The sequence below is a fragment of the Tamandua tetradactyla genome, chromosome 4 (assembly GCF_023851605.1).
Source record: "Tamandua tetradactyla isolate mTamTet1 chromosome 4, mTamTet1.pri, whole genome shotgun sequence".
Classification (NCBI taxonomy): Eukaryota; Metazoa; Chordata; class Mammalia; order Pilosa; family Myrmecophagidae; genus Tamandua; species Tamandua tetradactyla.
Window position 1 is genome coordinate 114386484 of NC_135330.1, and position 19934 is coordinate 114406417.

Consider the following 19934-nt stretch of genomic DNA (forward strand, 5'->3'; position numbering starts at 1 on the left):
CCTGTTATTACCTCCTTTATTTCTGTGAGGTCAGTAGTTATGTCTCCTCTTCCATTTCTGATCTTATTTATTTGCATCCTCTCTCTTCTTCTTTTTGTCAATCTTGCTAAGGGCCCATCAATCTTATTGATTTTCTCATAGAAAAGCTTGAGAATAAAGAGTAAAAAATTTCCATATATATATAACTATATTTTTATATAAACCAAGCTTTTATGGCTTATATATACTATATATTTATATGTAAAATAAATATATAAAATATATATAAATATAAAATGTATATTTTATATATAATGTTCATATATATAACAATATATAAAAATAAGTTTTCATATATATATGTGTGTATATATATATATATTCTCTAGAAAAGTTTTTATAAACGGTATCATATGTTCCTTGGAGGTGTAGGTAGAATTTTGCATGTAAAAACTTCTAGGTCTGGTGTTTTCTTTATGGAAAGTTTTTTCTCCTGGCGATGGATTCCTGCAGGCTCTCTTATTTCTTTTCAGATTAGCTTTGGTAAGTTCTGTTTTCCAAAGTTCATGGTATTCCCTATTGTATTTTAAATTTTGCTGTATCTATAATTATATCCTCTTTTCATTCATGATATTGTTTATTCTTGCTTCCCCTTTTCTTCATTAATCTGTTTAGAAGTCTACCTATTGGTCTTTTCAAAGATTTTGCTCTGAGATTGAATGTTTTAAAATTTCATTAATTTATGCCTTCATATTATGTGCTTCGTTCTGTATTTTTAGGTTTATTCTAGTTTCTTCTCTATCATTAATTGAAAACTGAGCTCATTAATTTTCACCCTTTCTTTAACATTGTGAGCATTTAAGGCTATAAATTTCCCTCCAGGTTACTACTTTCACAGTATATTTTACAAGTTTACATTTTCTTTCCATTTTAAGTGTTTTAAAATTCTATTATGATTTCTTTTTAACCTAAAGTGTGTTCTGAAATTTCCAAATGTTGGTGTTTTATATTTTAATCATTTTGTTCTTGGATTATACGTTGATTGCATGGTGATCTGCAGACAGGGTTGTGAGGGGCGATGGGGAAAAAGGATACTGATCCTTTGAAACTGTTTTAAAACTCTTATGGCTTAGCAATATAGTACATAGATACTTTATGTAACCTTTAAAAGATGTGTATTCTTTAATTTGGGATTAAGGGTTCTATATGTGTCAGTTAAGTCAAGTTTTTAAGTTGTTTTGTTCAGTATTCAGTATCTTTACTTTTGCCTGCTTGACCTTCAGTTATGAAGAGAGGAGATTTGATATTTTCTTATAGTTTTATCAAATTTCCCCTTATATATTTATATGAATATTATTATTTATTGTATACATATTTAGAATTCTTCTCTTCCTGGTCCACTAAACCTGTATGTAACCCTAACGATGTTTTCTACCAATGTTTATTAACAAAGTTATTCCAGCTTTCTTTGGTTGTTATTGCCAGTGATAACTTTTTTCTGTTTTTCATCTTTTAGCATTTCCATGTCCTTATATTTCAGTCTATCTCTTGCAAATACTATATAGTCAATTTAGAGGTGACATTTTAAATCTTTTAACTGTTGAGTTTGGTCCATTTATATGTAGTGAGATAACTGATATATTTTAATTTCTTTCTTTCATCTTTGTGTTTCTTATTTGCCCTGCTTTTTCTAAACTTTGCCTAGTCTCCCATTCTTGAATTAAAATTTTTGTTTTGGGTTCCCCCCCCCCCCCTTTCTGGTTTGGGAATGAAATCTTCTCTTTCTATTCTTTTTGTTTCTACCCTTGGATAATTAACTTAAGATCTAAAGTTAATCAGTATCTTAAAGCCCATTCTCCCCCTGTCCTGAGAAAAAGGTAAAACTGTGACTTTTTAACACTGATTACCATCTACCCACTCCCCACAATTTACATATAGCATACATAATTTTAAGTTCATTTTGTGTAATCCCACAAGTTTGACATTATCATTGTTTTATATAAACAATGTTTAGCTTTACATACATGCTTTGTCAGTTTCTCTGCTGATTACTGTTTGTAATTTGCACCTCTTTTAAGGAGCATTATTTTTCTTCTTCAAGTATATTTCCTGGTCATTCCTTTCATGAATGTCCATTAGTGGTAAACTCTTATTTTTTACATTATCTGAAAATGTCTGTATTTCATTCTAGTTCTTGAAAGATTTGGGTACCAAGTTCTAAGTCCGCAGTTACTCTAGTCCTCTGTTCTTTGAGCAGGGGTCATTCTTTATGTACTGAATTTAAGTCTTCACAGCTAACTGGTTTGTTTCACAAATTTGAGTCAATTTTGAAATGTCTTTTTTAATGAAAAATATAATCAGTAGTCATTTATTATATGAAGTCTTATAAAAAATCTTACTAAAAACCTCCCCTGAACAAGTTAATAATAAGTTACTGGTATAAATGCTATATGTTGAAAAACTGAAAAGCTACACATGGGTGTGGTTTCTACCCTTCAGTTTGTAGCTAGAGTCACTATTTATTGTGCCTATTATTATACATGTCTTTGAGTTTTTATTTCCATCTTCTAGGCACTGGTTGTTTTTTGTTTTTTTTTGGTTTGTTTTTGCCAGAAAACTCATAGTTTATTAGCTCATGATGATAAGAGGGTAGCTTATCTGCATTTTTTTTTTCATTTCATTTTCTAGCTGTTGCCTTAATCAAAGTCGTCTTTGGTGAATTTATACTGTTACTTATGCTTGTCCCTTATTCTGTAATATGGCAGAAGGAAGAGGTTGGAGTCTAGCATTCATTAAACCTTTATATATCACTCATGCAACATACTCTGCATATTTTTTATTTTATAATTCTCACCACAATCCCACCTTACTTCCATTTTATAAATGAGGGGCTTGAGTTTGAAAGTTGGCTGACTTCTCAAGGTATCATAAAATTTGGAAGTAGGAGACATAACACAATTTCTCATGCATTTTTTCTGAGACCAAGGGCCATTTTAGCAGAGCTGCCCTGTGATAATCAGCCCTCTCTGCAGTCCAGGCAAGACTGGAGAAACCACTTCTGTGGCTTGATGTTGGATGGGTGGAAGGGCCTCCTCAAGTAGGAATATTACTGTACGATTATTCTGCGATGCTTCAAAGACCTATAATTACACTCACGTCTAGGATTTGAGATGGTTACCGCATGCCACAGATCATTAAACATTCTCACGATTTCTATTACTGCCTCCCTTCCCCAGGCCTAACCCCTCTCCTAGACTAATGTGACTGATGGTAATAAATAGCTATGTGATAGCTTCTAAGCCCAGCGTTATATATTCAGAGGCATTATTTAATCTCTGGATTGCAGAGCACAATTGTTTGGTGATGGTGAGAAGGTGGGTTAGTGTGAGGAAGGAGTTGTCATAGTCTTAAATGGAAATCCCATTATTGAGGATGTTGGAAATTTTTGAACATTCCCAGAGCTAACTTTAGAAATAATTTCAAACTCTCATATATCCATAAGAATTTCCTAGTTTCATTTATGAAAACTGGAAACTGCATGCTATTTTCCTATAATTCGAATAGCTTTAAAATCTCAAACCATAAAAGAATTATTTGTTTTGAGTTTATTTTACGTAGTCCTGTTCTCCCCACCCCAGTTTTTGTCTTAGTTTCTGTTGTATTTGTTAATAAATTTTGTAACTTTTATTCTTTAAGTAATGCATTTCTTTTAAAAATGGCTCCAGAGTCATGTATGAGATACATCTTTTCAGCTGAGGAAAAACTACACTTTCAATTGCATTATATAAAATATTATATAAATAAACATTTTACTTAATTTGAGATAGGCTAGATTGTATATATTTTTAAAAATGCTTCTTTTAGAAATGGGCAATGTAATAGGACATGATCAGTGAGCGCCATCTACTGTTGAGTGAGAATAATCACTCCTTGGTGCACATTTAGATTTGTCCCTGTGCCATATACCAAATCCTGCTTATTACTCTGGATATTATCACTTAGTTGACCAATCAGTAGAAACTGCATGTTTGGGGTTATTCAATTGATTTTCCCATTTATGTTCAGGCTAACCAGTTTTGGGAACTCTTGCTTTATTATTCTTAAAATAAGTAATGGTAAATCTCTGACAGTTCAGGATTTTAGAATAAAACTGTCTGATTATGCTAGCCTCCCATACTATAGCTGTGTTTTAAAATTTGCCAATTTATTGATCATGGTTATAAAAAGACCGGTGGATTAAAATGGGATTTAAATCAAAATTCCCATTTGTAGTTGAAGGTAGCCTGTGCCTCAGTTGTTGCTTGCTATTTAATTAACTGGATGTCCAAATCTTGATAGCACAATATTGGGTACAGTGATATTTTAGGGAAAACCTGTGTCTAAATAATATAGTCCCTTTTATTAAGTTTTATTTCGTAAAGGACAGGACATTGCAAAAGTAGATTCTACAATTCATTGATAAAGAGCATGAGCTTTTAAGTTAGATTCCCTGAGTTTAAACACTGGCTTTACCATTTACTTTCTTTGTGATCCTGATACCATCAATTTTAACTTCTCTGAGCTGCAGTTTTCTTATCTTTAAAATATAGAGGAAAACAATAGAAAAATAATCTCTTGGATTATTATAAAGTGAGATAAATAATCCTTTTAAAGCACTTAGCACAGTTTCTAGCACACTGAATAAACATTCAATAAATATTAGTCACTATCATTATTGACAGTATGTTTATTCAGAGTGAATATGATGTTTCAATAAATATATTTTATCTTATTAACCAAAAGAGTGGGTTTTTTTTTTGTTTTTGGCCATGAAACCTATAATATTTGACTTAAAATATGTAACTTAATATAAATACTCATATGTTTACTGTATGTTTCTGAGCATTATTTAGAGAAGCAGAAACTGGTAAAGTGGAAATAACAGGCATTTGGGAGCTTTAATTCTGATTCTCTCACAGCTGTAGCTTGCAGTAAATTATTCAACCTGTCTGAACTTCAGAGAGAGTTTTGAGGATTAAATAACATATGTTTATCTTTCTTGGCACTTAGTAGATGAATAGAGTGTAGATGTTCATTCTCCCTTTTAGTTAATTACTAGAATTAACTAACATGTATATCTTTCTATAATTTCACTTTATATGACTCATACTAAAATAAAATAAAAATACTGAATACCAACCTTCATGTTTGAAAAATTGTTAGAATTTGTGAAGAATACAAAGAAATTATGACATCCTCAAGGTGTATATTGAGGAGATGAAATACAAATATGTAAAGATGTTTTAAAAAATTCGAATAGTGGTTCAGGCAGTAATCTGTTCGAGGTTGCTAAATGAATTATACAGAAGATGTATTTTAAGTGTTCAAAGAAGGAAAGTTTTTTACACTGGACGCAGCATCTGCCCCCTACTTCCTTCCCTCATTCCCACGTTATTACTGTTATTACTTGTTTTGGTAGTTGAAATCCCTTAGGCATTCTAGGGTGACATAAAGAAGATAAAATCCACTCATGGATTTGTCTGTTGGTTTCATGATATATATCAGCATCACAGATCAAATCTGTGGATGTATCCTGCCTCGTTCAAAGTAGGGGATGGTAGATAATCAACACAGAGTATTGTTCCTGAGGATGGGAGATGCCCATACTTACTTGTTTCCATTCATCTATACTGCTGTAGTTTCCATTAATCTATGTTGCTGTAGTGTGGCTGCTCCCTCTTCCTTGCCATCCCCCAATCCAAGCTTCTGAAATGGTTCACTTGCAGAGATCCCCAGACTCCCTAATTCCCAAGTCTAAGGGCCATCTTCAGTCTTCATCTCATTTAATCTGTGTCTGGCGTTACTGCCCATTACTTCCTCCTTCTTTGGAGTCTGTGTGCCCATCTCACCTGGTTTTCCTCTGTCTCTTGGCAGCTGCCGTCTTTTCAGTCTCATTTACAGATTTTTTTTTCTCCTAAATGTTGGTGTTTCTCTAGGTTCTATCATTTACCTGCCCTGCTTTTCATGCTAGTTTTCTTTGGAGTCCAGGGAGCCTGCCCACGTACTGATGATTGGGTGCCTCCATTTGAGATCTTTGGAACCCAAGTTCAACCAGTGATAGTGCAAGGAAAGGGGGTATGGGCTTTTAAGTCCCTCTTAATTTCCATCACCTGTTCTCCATTATATATGCATGCAATCTTACATGTATTAAAAAGTTAAAAAAAAATCTTATGGAAAAGCAAACTCAGCTTCTAGAAGAGTCTCCCAGCCCCTTCTGCCCCTCAACCTCTCCTTTATAGAAATTCTGGAGCTGCCCTTGAGATGAGTCTCAGCCGTCTTCTGAATATCAGCTTGGATGTCCCATCCAAACTCAGTCCCTCATTCGTCCGCCATATTCGGTGTGCTCTTGTATGCATTCCGTCATGGTTAATGGAACCCAGATGCACCCTGTACTCAAAGGTAAACCCCAAATCATCCTAGACTCGACTTCTCTTGCCTCAGTAGCCAGTCCTAGGATCACTACTGCCTCAATCTCTTTTTTTTGTGGTAGAATTTATTATCTGAGAATTATTTGATTATATTATTATGTCTGGTTTCTTTCACCAGACTCCTTAGGTCCTAAGAATATACCAGCACTTTTATGTAGCAGGAAGTGCTCATCTAATAGTTTTATGTATAGAGATTAGTTTATCTGTAATAACCAGGAAATAGTAATTAAAAAAATCTTATATTAATGATGTTAAATTAATATTATAAAAATATTAATTAAATCTTGTTAATGATGTTAAGTTAATATTGTAATAAAATTCTTGAAGATATTTTTCTCTTAGAGTTTCTCATTTTAAAAGAGAGTTCATATGCCATTGGTGTATTTTGGAACTTGCATACTTCTAATACCCTCTGTTTTTTAATTCCTTCATTTTAAAAAATAAACTCCAAACCTTCTTAGCAGTCTTAGGTTATTATTCACATTTTTATTTATCATATTTGTTTATTGGATGATCTTAAATGGTGATTTGATGTTTGCAAAATGCGTAACTATGCTTCCATTTGTTGTCATTTTTAAAAGACAATGTTCACATTTTATAGCAGTCCTTGACAGGCCAGCAGAAAGTGGTAAACTTTTTCCATTTTATTCCTAAATAAATAGCATAAGACAGAAAAATGTGTTTCAGATTCTGAATGGTAACAACCTGTTTATATGGTTTTCTAATGGTTTGAATACTTGACATAGGAGAAATATTCAGATCATCGAAGCTTAAACTTTCAGATACCTAATGTTATTTTATCCTTCAAAGGTGATTGTTTGGTGAAACTCAGGTTCAGTATCGGGTGATGAGTTGTCGCATGTAGGGTCTACTCCTTATTTCTCCTGTCTCATTAGGCTGAACGCTGTCTCGTCTCAAGACTGTTGGGGTGTGTGCCTGGTCACAGCTTTCCCTTCTTTGATTGGTTGCTTTGGTTGCTTTTGATTCCCTGAGGCTCAAGAACCAAATAACCAAGTGTTAAGAATATATGATAAACAGGAGCCAGTAATTCCTACATAAAATCTAAAGAGCAGAGTCTGTTGCTTTGGTGTAATGGCGTTATGAGAGCTTTTCAATTATTCAGTGGTTGGTTTTCATTCTCTTGAGTTTCTAGATTGGGTAGTGAAGGTTAGCATTGCTGGTTTTAGATACATTCCAGGCGCTACCCATTCCCTTATGCTTCATTGAGTCTTAGTGTTTCTGCAGCCAGTCCCATGTAGTTTATTTCCTTGCATCTGCACCTGGCGTAGTGGGTTTAGGTTTTTATTCTTCCTTCTTCTTCACTAGTATTCAGAGGGCTTTAATCTTTGGTGGGGCTGATGATGTGTATGCAAATTACATATACATACAAGGTACATATGTGTGTTTATGTTAATATACACATATAGTACAGATTGTTTAATCTTGTTCTTATTATTAGCTTACTGCCAGAGTCCCTGGCTTAACACTGTTTAAAGCATATTGGTGTCAAGGTGTGCCTAGCAAGGAAGACTAGATACTGTGGTATAATCGAACTAAGCACAGATTTTCCATAAATAGTTTGGTGCTGGTTTATACTCTGGAATATGTTTTAAATTTGCTATCACTGACTTGTTTCAATTATATAAAGAATTGCTATGCATAAAAATGTGAAAAAATTCCAATATGCCCTTATTTATTTATTTTTTCTCTAACTGTGAGCTGTCATATTTATCTTGTTCTGTGTCAAGGCAATCGAGTGTGTGCACCCTGGCCTCAGGTTGATGCAAAAATGTGCTCACTTATGCCTGTTGCTTGGGCCTGTTATTTGGTCTCTCTGTACTCAGTTTTCCTGCCTATAAAATGATAAAATAGAGTTATTCTGAAGATTGCATGAGTTAATACAGGTATAGAGTACTAGAACAGTGTCTGGAGTTCAGTAGTGGGATTATTATTCTATCTGCATGTATTATTTTTCCATGAAAACATTTGGAATTTAAGTAAACTTTAATATTTCTTCTAACCTAAGAATTCTACAATCTCCTGGCATCTCCGAGGGAAGGTTGTCATTTAACTAGATTTGCAATCTAAAAACAGTCCCTGTTTTTCCAAGGAATCTGGTGAAATTAAAGGTTTGATTTAAAAATAGGAATAATACTTGCTGTATTCTCCCTGGTCTTCTCTTTTCTCTTGTTAAAACACACCTGACATCCAGGAAATGTGTTAGGTCCTGTGGATACAACTGTCAGAAAAGCAGGCATGCCCCTTCCTACTGTACGCATAGTATTTTGGGGGACACATGCTGTCTGACCTTTAATTATACAGGTGATTCATTCACTTCTGCTGAGTAGTGGAATTTGTATCTAGGACCTGGTCTGAGGATTCAGGGAAGCCTCCCTTCCAGAAGAACTTATGTTGAGATCCAGAGGCTGAGTCTGTATGAACTCAAAAAGTAACAGCCATGACAGGGCATGGAGGGCTGTACTTCAGGCAGGGATGGATGTTTAAAGGCCTGAGATGGAACCCATTGGTATATATGGAGAAGGTATACTCCAAGAAAAATAATGAATTACTATTTTGGATAATTTCCTGTTAAATATCTTCTACCTCTCAGTCCGTATAGTATTTTTCAGGTGGCAGTCCTAAATTTTTAAAATTAATCAGTAACTAAGATACCCTAAAATTTTCTTAAAATCTTTATATGTAAGAAAATATAAAAAGAAACTTAATTGTGAATGTAAATTGGAGTTACTGAATATAAAATAATCATGACTCATAGTTAACTGTGACTTTTTTAAATTAAAGATTGCTTTCAAGTTTAAGATGTTATTTTCAATAATTCGGGGGTCAATCTATGAATAATCTTGGTTGCTTTTTTCTTTTTCTAAATAAAGCACGTAATCCCTGCTCTTGTATATTAACATCATTTATGAGATAACCATCAATAAAGGAGGAAAATCACTTCAGTAGTTTATTTCAAATTACAAATACTTCATTTTTAATGGACTGATTTAGAACAAAATGATTCTGTTCTATAATAATTCTTATGTATTTTTTTCTGTACTTATATTCCTGGAAGGAATTACACAAGTTCTACAGTTTACACATAGTTTACATAACTGTTTGAGAGGAAAGTTGGATAGGTTTTGAATAATGCTTGATATACATATTCTGTCAACAATCACATTTCAGCTTGGTTTTGACAACTCCTTATCCTTATGGCATAACCAATTTTTCTTAGAATATTAGTTTTTAATAATTGTAAAATCCATGCTTCAGTGGTACTTGCCCCCACTTGCTAATGTGGGATACCAGCCTCTTGGAATTGGAATTCCAATTGGAATTCTCTTCCAATTATTTTTTGGAGTGCCCAAATGTGTGTCTCACATAGATTCATAGATACATCTTCGTGTCAACAGCACTATGTTGGTTTTAATTCTGTTCTGGCCACCCTTAGCTCACTGGGCACTGCCACCTTCGGAGGGTGTAATGGCTGATCCCCATCTTGGCCATTGTGGGGCCCTGCTGGCCGGGTCACAGACATGCCTTAGAGTTGATCCTGGAGGTGCCAGGAGTACAGTCCTTCTTTCCTCCCCCATGGAGTTAGAAATTAGTCCATAATTAGAAAGGTTGGTGGTGTGGTAGAGGCGAGGACCAGGAGAAGACCCCAAAATGACAAACACTGTATTTAGAATTTTCAGTTCCATCTCTTGACTGAATTTTCTTTTTTATTACTGAGCTATGCATGTCCACTTGACTATCCCTTTCCTTTTCTTGGACTTGATTCTGATTTGTCAGCTCCTCGTAGAGAAACGTTCCTGAAATCATTCTGCCATTACTAGACATTCCATGAGATGTTGGCCTGTATGGTTTAGGCTCGAGCTGGGACCCCCTAATCCCTTGTTAACGTTCTCCATTCAGATACTCTTCTCTGTGTCTTAAGATATTTATTGTCTTAGGTAATTGGATAAAAAAACTAAGTAACGAATAAAACCTAACCTAAGCAAAAAAAAAAATTTTTAATATAGCTATCTTGTTTTTCCTCTCTTTAGTGAAACCATTCAGTTCAAGTGATGATATTTGTTCATTTCACCATGTTGAGATGGTAGAAGTTAGAAATGGAATTGAATTTATCTTAAAAATAAGATTAGTTTACTTCTTCTGCTGCTTCTTTTTTATCCTATTAAAACACTATGCAAATGTCTCTTGATTCCAACATGTAGAAGGTATAGTATTCACAAGTTACTTTTTCCAGATAGGCTGGTAAATGGAGTTATATCAATTGGTTTTTTTGGAATTATTTATTATCTTATACAGTTGTTTAAAATAGTGGAATGAATTAATTATTGATCTATTATTATATTAATTGTTTCATTATCCTGATTTGTTGGTGGTAATTAGAGTTCTTGCTTCATATGAAAATGAGACTTATGGTTATAATAATTACAGGATTCTAAAGCGTGGAATTTCATAGAATCTTGTAGTTGGAAGGGATGGATTGGTCATCTAACTCAATCTCTCTGTTAACGTGGGAATCTTTTTTTACAGCATCTCTTACAGAGGAAATAAACCTACTTCTGCTTGGAATCTTCCATCAGTGATGGAGTTCACAACTTCACAAAGCAAACCATTCTTCCTACTCATAATTGCACAGCTGAATATTTGAACTCACTAATTCATTTCATCCATATCTTTCAATTATTAGCATAGAATCAAGCATTTATTTTGATAGAGACTTTATGCACCTATCTTCACATGTAGTGTGTGTCTAATGATAAGAAATAGAATATTGTCAGCATGCCAGAAGCCCCCATACCCCACTCCTTTCTATATCTTCCATCACAGCTCTCTCCCTCACTTGAAGAATTAATGACTATCCTGGTGTTATAAAAGATTTTTTCTTAATAGTTTTACACCTATATATGCACCCTTAAACAGTACAGTTTGTTTTTTACCTTTTTTTTTAAAAACGTTGTGTTATTGGAATCATTATGTTTTCTTAGACTCGATTATTAAATACCACAAAAAATACACACTTTAAAAAATTGTTATTACTCATAAGTTTGAAGAAAATTGACGTCTTTATAATATTTAGTCTTCCCATCTATGACTATGATTCTTTCAACAAAACTTATAATTTTCTCCATAGAGGCTTTATTTATCTTTTGTTGGTTTATTTCTTGGAATTTCATATTTTATTGCTATCTTTTGAAAAATAACATTTTCTAATTGTTGCTGATATATGAAAATATAATTTTACCTTGAAACTGTATCCTGAAATCTGGCTAAATGTATCTTATTCTGTCATATGATTTATTGGTATATTATTTTAGGTTTTCTTTGAAATACAGTCATCTATGAATAATGTCAGGTTAATATCTTCCTTTCCAACCCTTATATCTGTTATTTATTTTCTTGCCTTGTTGCTTTGGTCAGGTTCTCTAATATAATGTTGAGTACAGATGTTATTAGCAGGCATCTTTTTATTGTTTCTAATATTAGAAGGAACACTTTCAATGCTTTACTATTACATATTATGTTTGCAATAGATTTATTTTTGTTCATTTGCTTTGTCAGGTTAAAGAAATTCATTTCTATTACTAGTTATCTAAGCTTTTAAAATATGGCTATTAAATTTTTCCATTTAGAGAATACTTTTGTTAGCTTCTGTAATCAAATCCATGTATGGAAGACCATACATATTTAATACAGAGTGTTACCCTTGTAGAAATAGAAAAAATTAAGTTTAATGTTTCTAGATCAGTAGGGCTGTTAATTTCTGTAAATGCCAACTAAACATGGGATACTTTTTCCAAAGTTGACAGCTAAAGTTTCTAAAAATTCAAATTAATTATATATATATATAATTATATTTATATATATATAAAGACCAGTAGCATCAATAGCAGCAAAGCTTTTTCCAGGTTCTGTAGTCATCAGAACAAAATTATAGGGACTGCTAGCACACTCCATTAAAAAAAGAAGACAAAAAGTATGGCTATTGAATTTCTATCAAATACTTTTCCTTCATCTTTTGAGATTATCAAATAATAGTTTTCCTTTAAGCTTTTCAGTGAAGTGAGTTACAGTAATTGATTTTCTAATGTTAACAATATTTGCATTCCTGGGATACATCCAACCTGATCATGGTGTCTTATTCTTTTAATTCATACATTTCAAAGGATATTGCATCTGTGTTCAGGGGTGACATTGACCTGTAATTTTTCTTCTTTGTGCTGTCTTGTTGTGTTTTGGTATCAAGTTTTGTTGGCTCCATAAAATGAGTTCAGGAGTATTCTCTTTTTTAATGTTAGGGATCACATTTAGAATTACTTGTTCCCTGAATGTTTTGTAGGACTTGCTAGTAGAGCTGTCTAATCTGAGAGTCTTATTTGTGGACAGATTTTTCACTATTGATTTAATTTTATTTAATGGCAATATAGGACCAATCAGGTTTTGTTTCTTTATTATTTCCTTTCTTGTATTTTTTTTTTTTCAGATTTATTTTCTGGGGATGTCACTGAATTCTCTTGATAAATACTTTCTCACAAATCTTGAAACTTTGCACTACACTGCATTTGTAGTGTTTTTGTTCTTTCTGAAGCAGCGTCATAAATAAATTGGTTCACTGCTCCTTTAAATAGAAACTGCCTCGAGGGGTTGGTGGAACTTTGGGACTACTGCTTCCTGGGGGCACGTGTGGGTCCACCCCAGCGTCGGTTGGGCCCCCTGAAAATAGAGGCCCCCAAAAGCTGCCCAGTGTGCGTAACCTGAAACCTTCCCTGTGATCTATTTGACAGACCTGTTGTGTTTAACTGTATGTAATCCAAATAAGTGTTGAAGGAATTGTCCTAAGCACTATGATGTTGAAAGGCAGTTGGCTTCTGAATACCCATCTTTGAGGATGAAATTAGATTCAGTTCAGCCATTTTTATCTTTTGTTTTTCCTAGTTGAAATACTTTAAAAGGTTTCTTAAAATTCCTTGGGAAATTATTTGAAGATGACAAAGGAAGGTATTTTTTCCTTCCCTTGTTAACTGAGATGACTTGTATAAAGTCCTTTTTTATTTTCAGTTCTTTAAAAATTTAGTTGCAAAATGTTAAAGCTTTTTAGTTTGTTTGATTTCCCTAGTTGAAGCCTTTATGAATTGACTTCAATTTGTAAATGATTCGATTTTATTTTAAGTTTTTCTTTTAGAAAACATTAGCTTTATTTATCCATACTTGAAAATAAACTTAACTGTACTTTAGAATGTCTTAGAAATAGAGACTTTTAAATTTATGTATAAAGCATTGGCTACATGGTTTTCCTGAAATGTTTAAAATGTTCGTGGATACTTCTTGGAGCTGGTTAATTCTAGTTCAGTGTTTTAAACTATGTACATATCGGCCCAGATATATGTATGCTGTTTCTACTGTGTTTGTACAATTGTATAGTTCTAAATAATGTAAAGTACTTTAGATGAGTTGGTATTAATTCTTCAAATTAAAGATTAATTTAGAGTTATAATTTTAAAACCATTTAAGTTTCAAAACAAGCAGTTACTGGCTTAAAGTTAGTGAAAACAATCACAGAAATGTTGTGGTTAGCCTCCTATAAAAAGTCATAAATTACCTTTATCTAAAGAGGTAAATTTTATCTAAAGAGAGGTTTATCTCTTTAGATACGGAAAGGTAATGGACAGATAAACCTTCAAATCTTTTATGATTAAATCTGTACATTGATGAACATTAATCATTTCAATAGAAGATATACATTAGTTCTGAAATTAGAAATGAGTAAATTCCTGCTTATTGTAAATGAAATGCTTAACTCTTAAAAGATAAAAAAAAGTGTTTTGCCTAAATTAACTCGTTGTTCTATGGTGGCAAATTTTTTAAATTTATTTTTAGTGGAAAAGTAATGAGTCAGTTATTAATTTTAAAATATTTTTGATTTGTGGGCTTCTGATATGTTTGAAAATTTTCTAATAAAAAAGTCACAATTTTAGAGCACAAAGGGAACTGAGCGTTCATTTAATATTTGATTCCTAATAGTCAAAGAAAGTTTGTTTTTATGACTGTAGATGGGGCTATAAAGTTTTTTGTTTTTGTATGTGTGAGAGACTACTGAAGGCATTTTGATTTTAGCTGTTGATACTAATAGACAACTAAGAGTTGTGCTTTAGAATGTTTTTTTTTAGAACTGGCTGTGATACTTTTTAAAAACAACATATTTTTGGGGGTAGACCAGTTAGAACTTGTGAGTCACAAATAAATATCCCACTGAGATTAATGGTTAATTAGAAATATTTTGGATATATAGGAAAAATTTCATCTCAATTTTAGCATTAAATAAACCTATTTACCCACCTTTTGTAATATGACTTCTCCAACTCTCTGACAGTTGGTTTTGAAAGCAGCTTAATGCTACTTTATAAGTTCTTGTTCATGTATTGTCTGTTTTTTTTTTGATCCTTGAAATAACTTGTGGGGGAGGTAAGGCAAGCATTTTTATCCTTTTTTTACACTTGAAGAAATTGAAGTCAACAGATTGTTTACTTACGGAAACACAGCTGGTCAGACTAGGTCCCCAGTCTTTTAATTCCCCATTTTATACTTTATATATGTATGTAATATGTAAAAGGTATGTGCTTAATAAATATTTTTGAATGAATTAATGTAAATATTATATCCATATGTATATGATTCTGATATATTGAAATGTACTTATATAGCTGCCACACATTAAAATTATATAATTATAGTATATAATATGTGCATTTAGATATGCATATATATGCGTATATGTCTGTGTATTTAAATGAAATCATATTTTATTGAATTTAAAAAATCTGACAATAGACCTTGTCTGAGGAAAGAAGCTTTTCTATTGGAACTTCTGTCCAGAACTGTTACAGAACTATTCCCATAATAAGGCTAACAGTCATAATGAAATTATTTTATTTTCAGTTTCAGCTATGGGCCATAATCTAAAGAACCTTAAAAGGTTAAGTGTGTAGTTAATCAAATGAAGTTTGCGGAGGAAATGATTCTCCTTAGATATTTTGTGATCTGAGTTGTGTATTGTACTTTAAAAAATGCTTATTGATTTTCCAGTTTGAGGGCTCTCATGGTTTTGAAGGGCTCTCTTAGGTGGACCACTGCCAGTACTGAAGTTGTGGTTGGAGGGAACTTGGAAATGGAAATCGTAATGTAACCTAATCTTGACCAAAATATTTTTATCTTTTACGTTTTTTATTTAAGGGAAAAAAAAGTATACTTAGAACCACCAATGATGGATATCTTAGTTAGCTTGACCATAGGCATATTTAAATAAAGTGTCCATATTATCATTATTAAGCCTGTGTTTGCACAGTAAGTTTCATAAACCAATTTAAAATTAAGGCAACAAGGAAAAAAATCTATATATTAGGGTAGCAAAGTTCTTAAATTCTCAGTATTAAAAACCAACTTAGATACCATTTACCAGCTGTCAAAACTGTGAATGTTCTCAAAATATCAAGTAAAATGCTTTTACAAATATCTGCATTGCTATCGTAATGACTTGTGTTACTAAATATTTTCCATATTTCAGGAAAATATGAAGATACAAATATTTTTACAATTAACATATGGAAATCTTAACTACTAAAATGGATGTCTTAGTTAGCTTATCCATACACATATTAAAAAAATAAATAAAAATAAATAATCATCGCAAAGCCTGTACAATGTTTCATGAACTGATTTAAAATCAAAGCAAGGAAGGAAAAAAAATCTGTAAATACAGATATCAGAGTTACTTGAATTCTAAATGTTAAACAGTATCTTAAATACCGTTTGATTAACTATCAAAACTGTGTGCATTCTCAAAATATCAAGTAAAAAAGTTATTACAAATATTAACTTTGCTACAGTAGTGAGCTGTTACTTAATATTATCAAAGTTTTGATTTCAGAAATTTATTTTACCTAATACTATAACTGCCTATAGTTTTTTTAAAACTGTTTTTCAATTGTAAAATATATATAAAAACAAAGAAAAGAAAGAAAAAAAGCAATAATTTTCAAAGCACACTGCAACAAGCCACAACAGAACAGTTCCCAGAGTTTTCATGGGCTATCATGCCCGCGACTCAGATTTTCCTTCTAGCTGCTCCAAAACACTGGTGGCTTTATCAGAGTCCTAACAGTGGAATCAAAACAGCATTTGTCCTTTTGTGTGTGACTGATTTCACTCAGCATTATGTCCTCAAGGTTCGTCCTTCTTGACAAATGTTTCAGGACATCATTTTGTCTAAATACTGCGTAATATTCCATCGTATGTATATACCACATTTTGTTTATCCACTTGTCTGTTGATGGGCACCTGGATTGTTTCCATCTCTTGGCAATTGTGAATAATGCTGCTGTGACATCGGTGTGCAAATGTCTGTTCGTGTCACTGCCCTCAGCTCTTCTGGGTATATACCAAGAATTGTTGTTGCCAGCTCATAGGGCAATTCAATATTTAGTTTTCTGAGGAATCAAACTGATTTCTACAGGGGCTGAACCGTTTTACATTCCCACCAACAGTGAATAAGTGTCCCAATTTGTTCGCATCCTCTCCAACGTTTATTGTTTCCTGTTTGTTTAATAGCAGCCATTCTTATAGGTGTGAGGTGATACCTCATTGTCATCTTAATTTGCATTTCCCTTCTAGCCAATGAAGATAAGCAGCTTTTCATATGCTTTTTAGCCATCTATATTTGCTCTTCAGAAAAGTGCCTTTTCATTTCCTCTGCCCATTTTATAACTGGGTTGTTTGTTCTTTTGTTGGTGAGCTGTATAATTTCATTATGTACACAGAAGATCAAGCCTTTATCTGATATGTGGTTTCTGAATATTTTCTCCCATTAAGTTGGCTTCCTCGTCAGCTTTTTAACAAAGTTCTTTGAGGCACAGAAGCTCTTGGTCTTAAGGAGTTCCCATTTGTCTATTTTATCTTTCACAGCTTGTGCTTTAGATATAAAGTTTAAAAGTTACCTCCTATTACTAGATCTTGAAGATGTTTCCCTACATTTTTTTCAAGAAGTTTTTTTGAATTATGTGGAAGGTAGGGGTCATCTTTCATTCTTTTGGTGGCCAAAATATTTTATGTTCTTATGCTAGGCACACGAAAATTAAACATTTAACTGCTCCTCTGTCTTAGTATTACTCAGAATATTTTCCAGGTGTGTACTTCCTGACTTATCTGAAGTTAAAATTCTGAAATTTCAGATTAGTAGCGTTTTAGCTCTGAAAAGAGCTCATATTCTTAAATTTTGTACCATGATAAAGATAATTTTTACCTGAATAGGTGGTGAATTTAGATTGAAAACCTTAATGAAATCTAATTCTGTTTTTTGCCTGACATGAGAAAGAAAATATAATTTTATAGGAAATTGTTTTCGGTGATAAAAGAAAACCTAAGAAAAGAGGTATATTTTATCAAGAAAACTGAAAGGGAGAATGCAGTTAAAAAAAAAAAGGGGGGGGGGTTGTATTGGAGCTTTGGAATGTGGCACTTTGTTAATAGAGTTTAAAGCAAATCAATTTGCAAATCATTGTTTCTTGAATTGTCTTTTATCTGTTTTTATGAGTTTAATTGTGGGTTATACTGATTCTCTTGCTTCACCTTAGCTGTTTAGTGGATTATTTCAACATTTTAATTTATGGACGGAGAAGATAAAAAAGTATGAAAAATGTTATATTTGCATAATCATTATTCCTGATAAAACTTTTTGTTTTGTACTTTTATCTACAAATGCTAATCATGACTTTTTAGTATAATACTTTATACCATTAAAATGAACAAATACTGATTAAAATTACAAATGTGGATTTTATTTGGTAGAACGATTTTAGGGATGGAAAGAACAGCAAAAATAGGTACCTCAAAACAAAATTAGTTGCTTTTCCTTCATGATTATATTATACTCTTTGATACTTGTCCCGAAGCACTTATCATTGTAAACTGTACCAGCCCTTCTTGTATCCCCTAATGGACTCTGAATTTTTAAGGGTAAGGGCTATGCCTTTTCTTGTTTCTGTCCTCATTACCTGGTACACACAGGAGATTCTCAGATAGTGTTGGATAGATGACAGGCTGAGAGGGAAGAGGCAAGCCAATGGTTGTGAGTCTCTAAAGGGTTGAAACCAACATGCAAGGAAAACATGAGAAAAGGGAAAACTCTGGGGTTGCGAGATACAAGAGATGACCGGTTTCTGTTAAAGGAGTAAATTCAAATGATGTAGAACAGAAAAATATACCAGTCTCTCTTTGCCCTCCCTCCCAAAAGTTTCTGGAGTAATGGAAAGAAGTATAAAATGCTATTGAGATTCATCACCAAGAGAAAGGAAAAATGTTTACCAACAGATTAATTAATTAATTGTCTTTTCAGAAATATTTAAATAGATTTTTGTTCGATATCTCCTCTATTGGCTATGGTGGTTAAGGCCAGGGGAGCTGGGGGCAGACAGGCACTGTCACTTAGGGCAGGTTCTCTTACCTCTAAGTCTCAGTGAGCTTGTTGGTAAAATAGGAATAATGCTGCCTCCTCCACCACGCTGAATTCACGATTATTACATGAGATTGGTTAGATAAATTACACAGCATAGATCTTATAAGAAGCTCTTGAAATGTGTTAGAATACTAAACCAGATCCAACCACTGTAAACTACATAAGTAGACTTTTCATCCAGTTCAATTTAATGTCATCATCATATTCTGTAATTGACGGCTCATATTTTCATGGGATAAGTTTCCAGTCCTTTATATGTCAAGAGTCATCATTTAATAATTTTCTAAAAAGGAATAATGAATTGATTCATAATGCATAGTGTTCCGAAAATGGCAGTGATCCTGTATTTTTATCCAGTTTTAGAGCTATCTCTTTTATGTCAGTTTGATATTAAAAAACGAAATGCTTACTTCAGTTCACTGTGGAGTCTGAACAATCTAAGGATTATAAAATATATTTAGTAAAGGTACTATAGAAATTTACCATGCTTCCTTGATTCATACTTCATATTTTAAAATTGATCAAGCAGTGCATCCAGTGGGCAATTTATTTAACATGAAAGCATGATCTGCAATTGATGCTAGGAGTGAGATTTCCAGCTGCTGCACAATCACATTTCTTCATCTTATGGTTGAAGAAAGAATTTAGGTGCTTTTTTTTTTTTTTTGTATGTTGTATGGCGGGATCACACTTCATTCTTTTTCCATATGAGTGTCCCGTTCTTGCAGCACCATTTGTTGAATTTTGCTTGTTTGCTTTTTTGTTTGTTTGTTTTTTGGGGGAAAGTGCATGGCCCGGGAACTGAACCTCGTCTCCCACGTGGGAGGTGAGAGTTCTACCACTGAGCTACCCCTGAGAATTTAGTTTTGACCTTAGAAATAATTTCACTAAGCTAAACATTGACAAGTTAATAACTTTCCGCGAATTTTCATGATTATCAACCTCGGTGTTTAACATTTAGAAATAAT

At 32.9% G+C, this 19934-nt stretch overlaps 1 protein-coding gene across 5 annotated transcripts in view; it reads left to right on the top strand.

The window, feature by feature from the left end:
• The window catches only part of TSC22D1 (TSC22 domain family member 1), a 129984-nt gene that overhangs the window by 66305 nt on the left and 43745 nt on the right, over positions 1 to 19934 (top strand). The window contains exon 1 of one of the 5 annotated variants that reach the window (XM_077158303.1): positions 13151 to 13204. The exons of 3 other annotated variants lie outside the window; for them this stretch is intronic. The gene's annotated coding sequence lies outside the window, so the exon portion shown is untranslated. Of the gene's footprint in view, positions 1 to 13150; positions 13261 to 19934 lie in introns of those variants that run through there. One more of the 5 variants, XM_077158302.1, reaches the window with a different exon arrangement.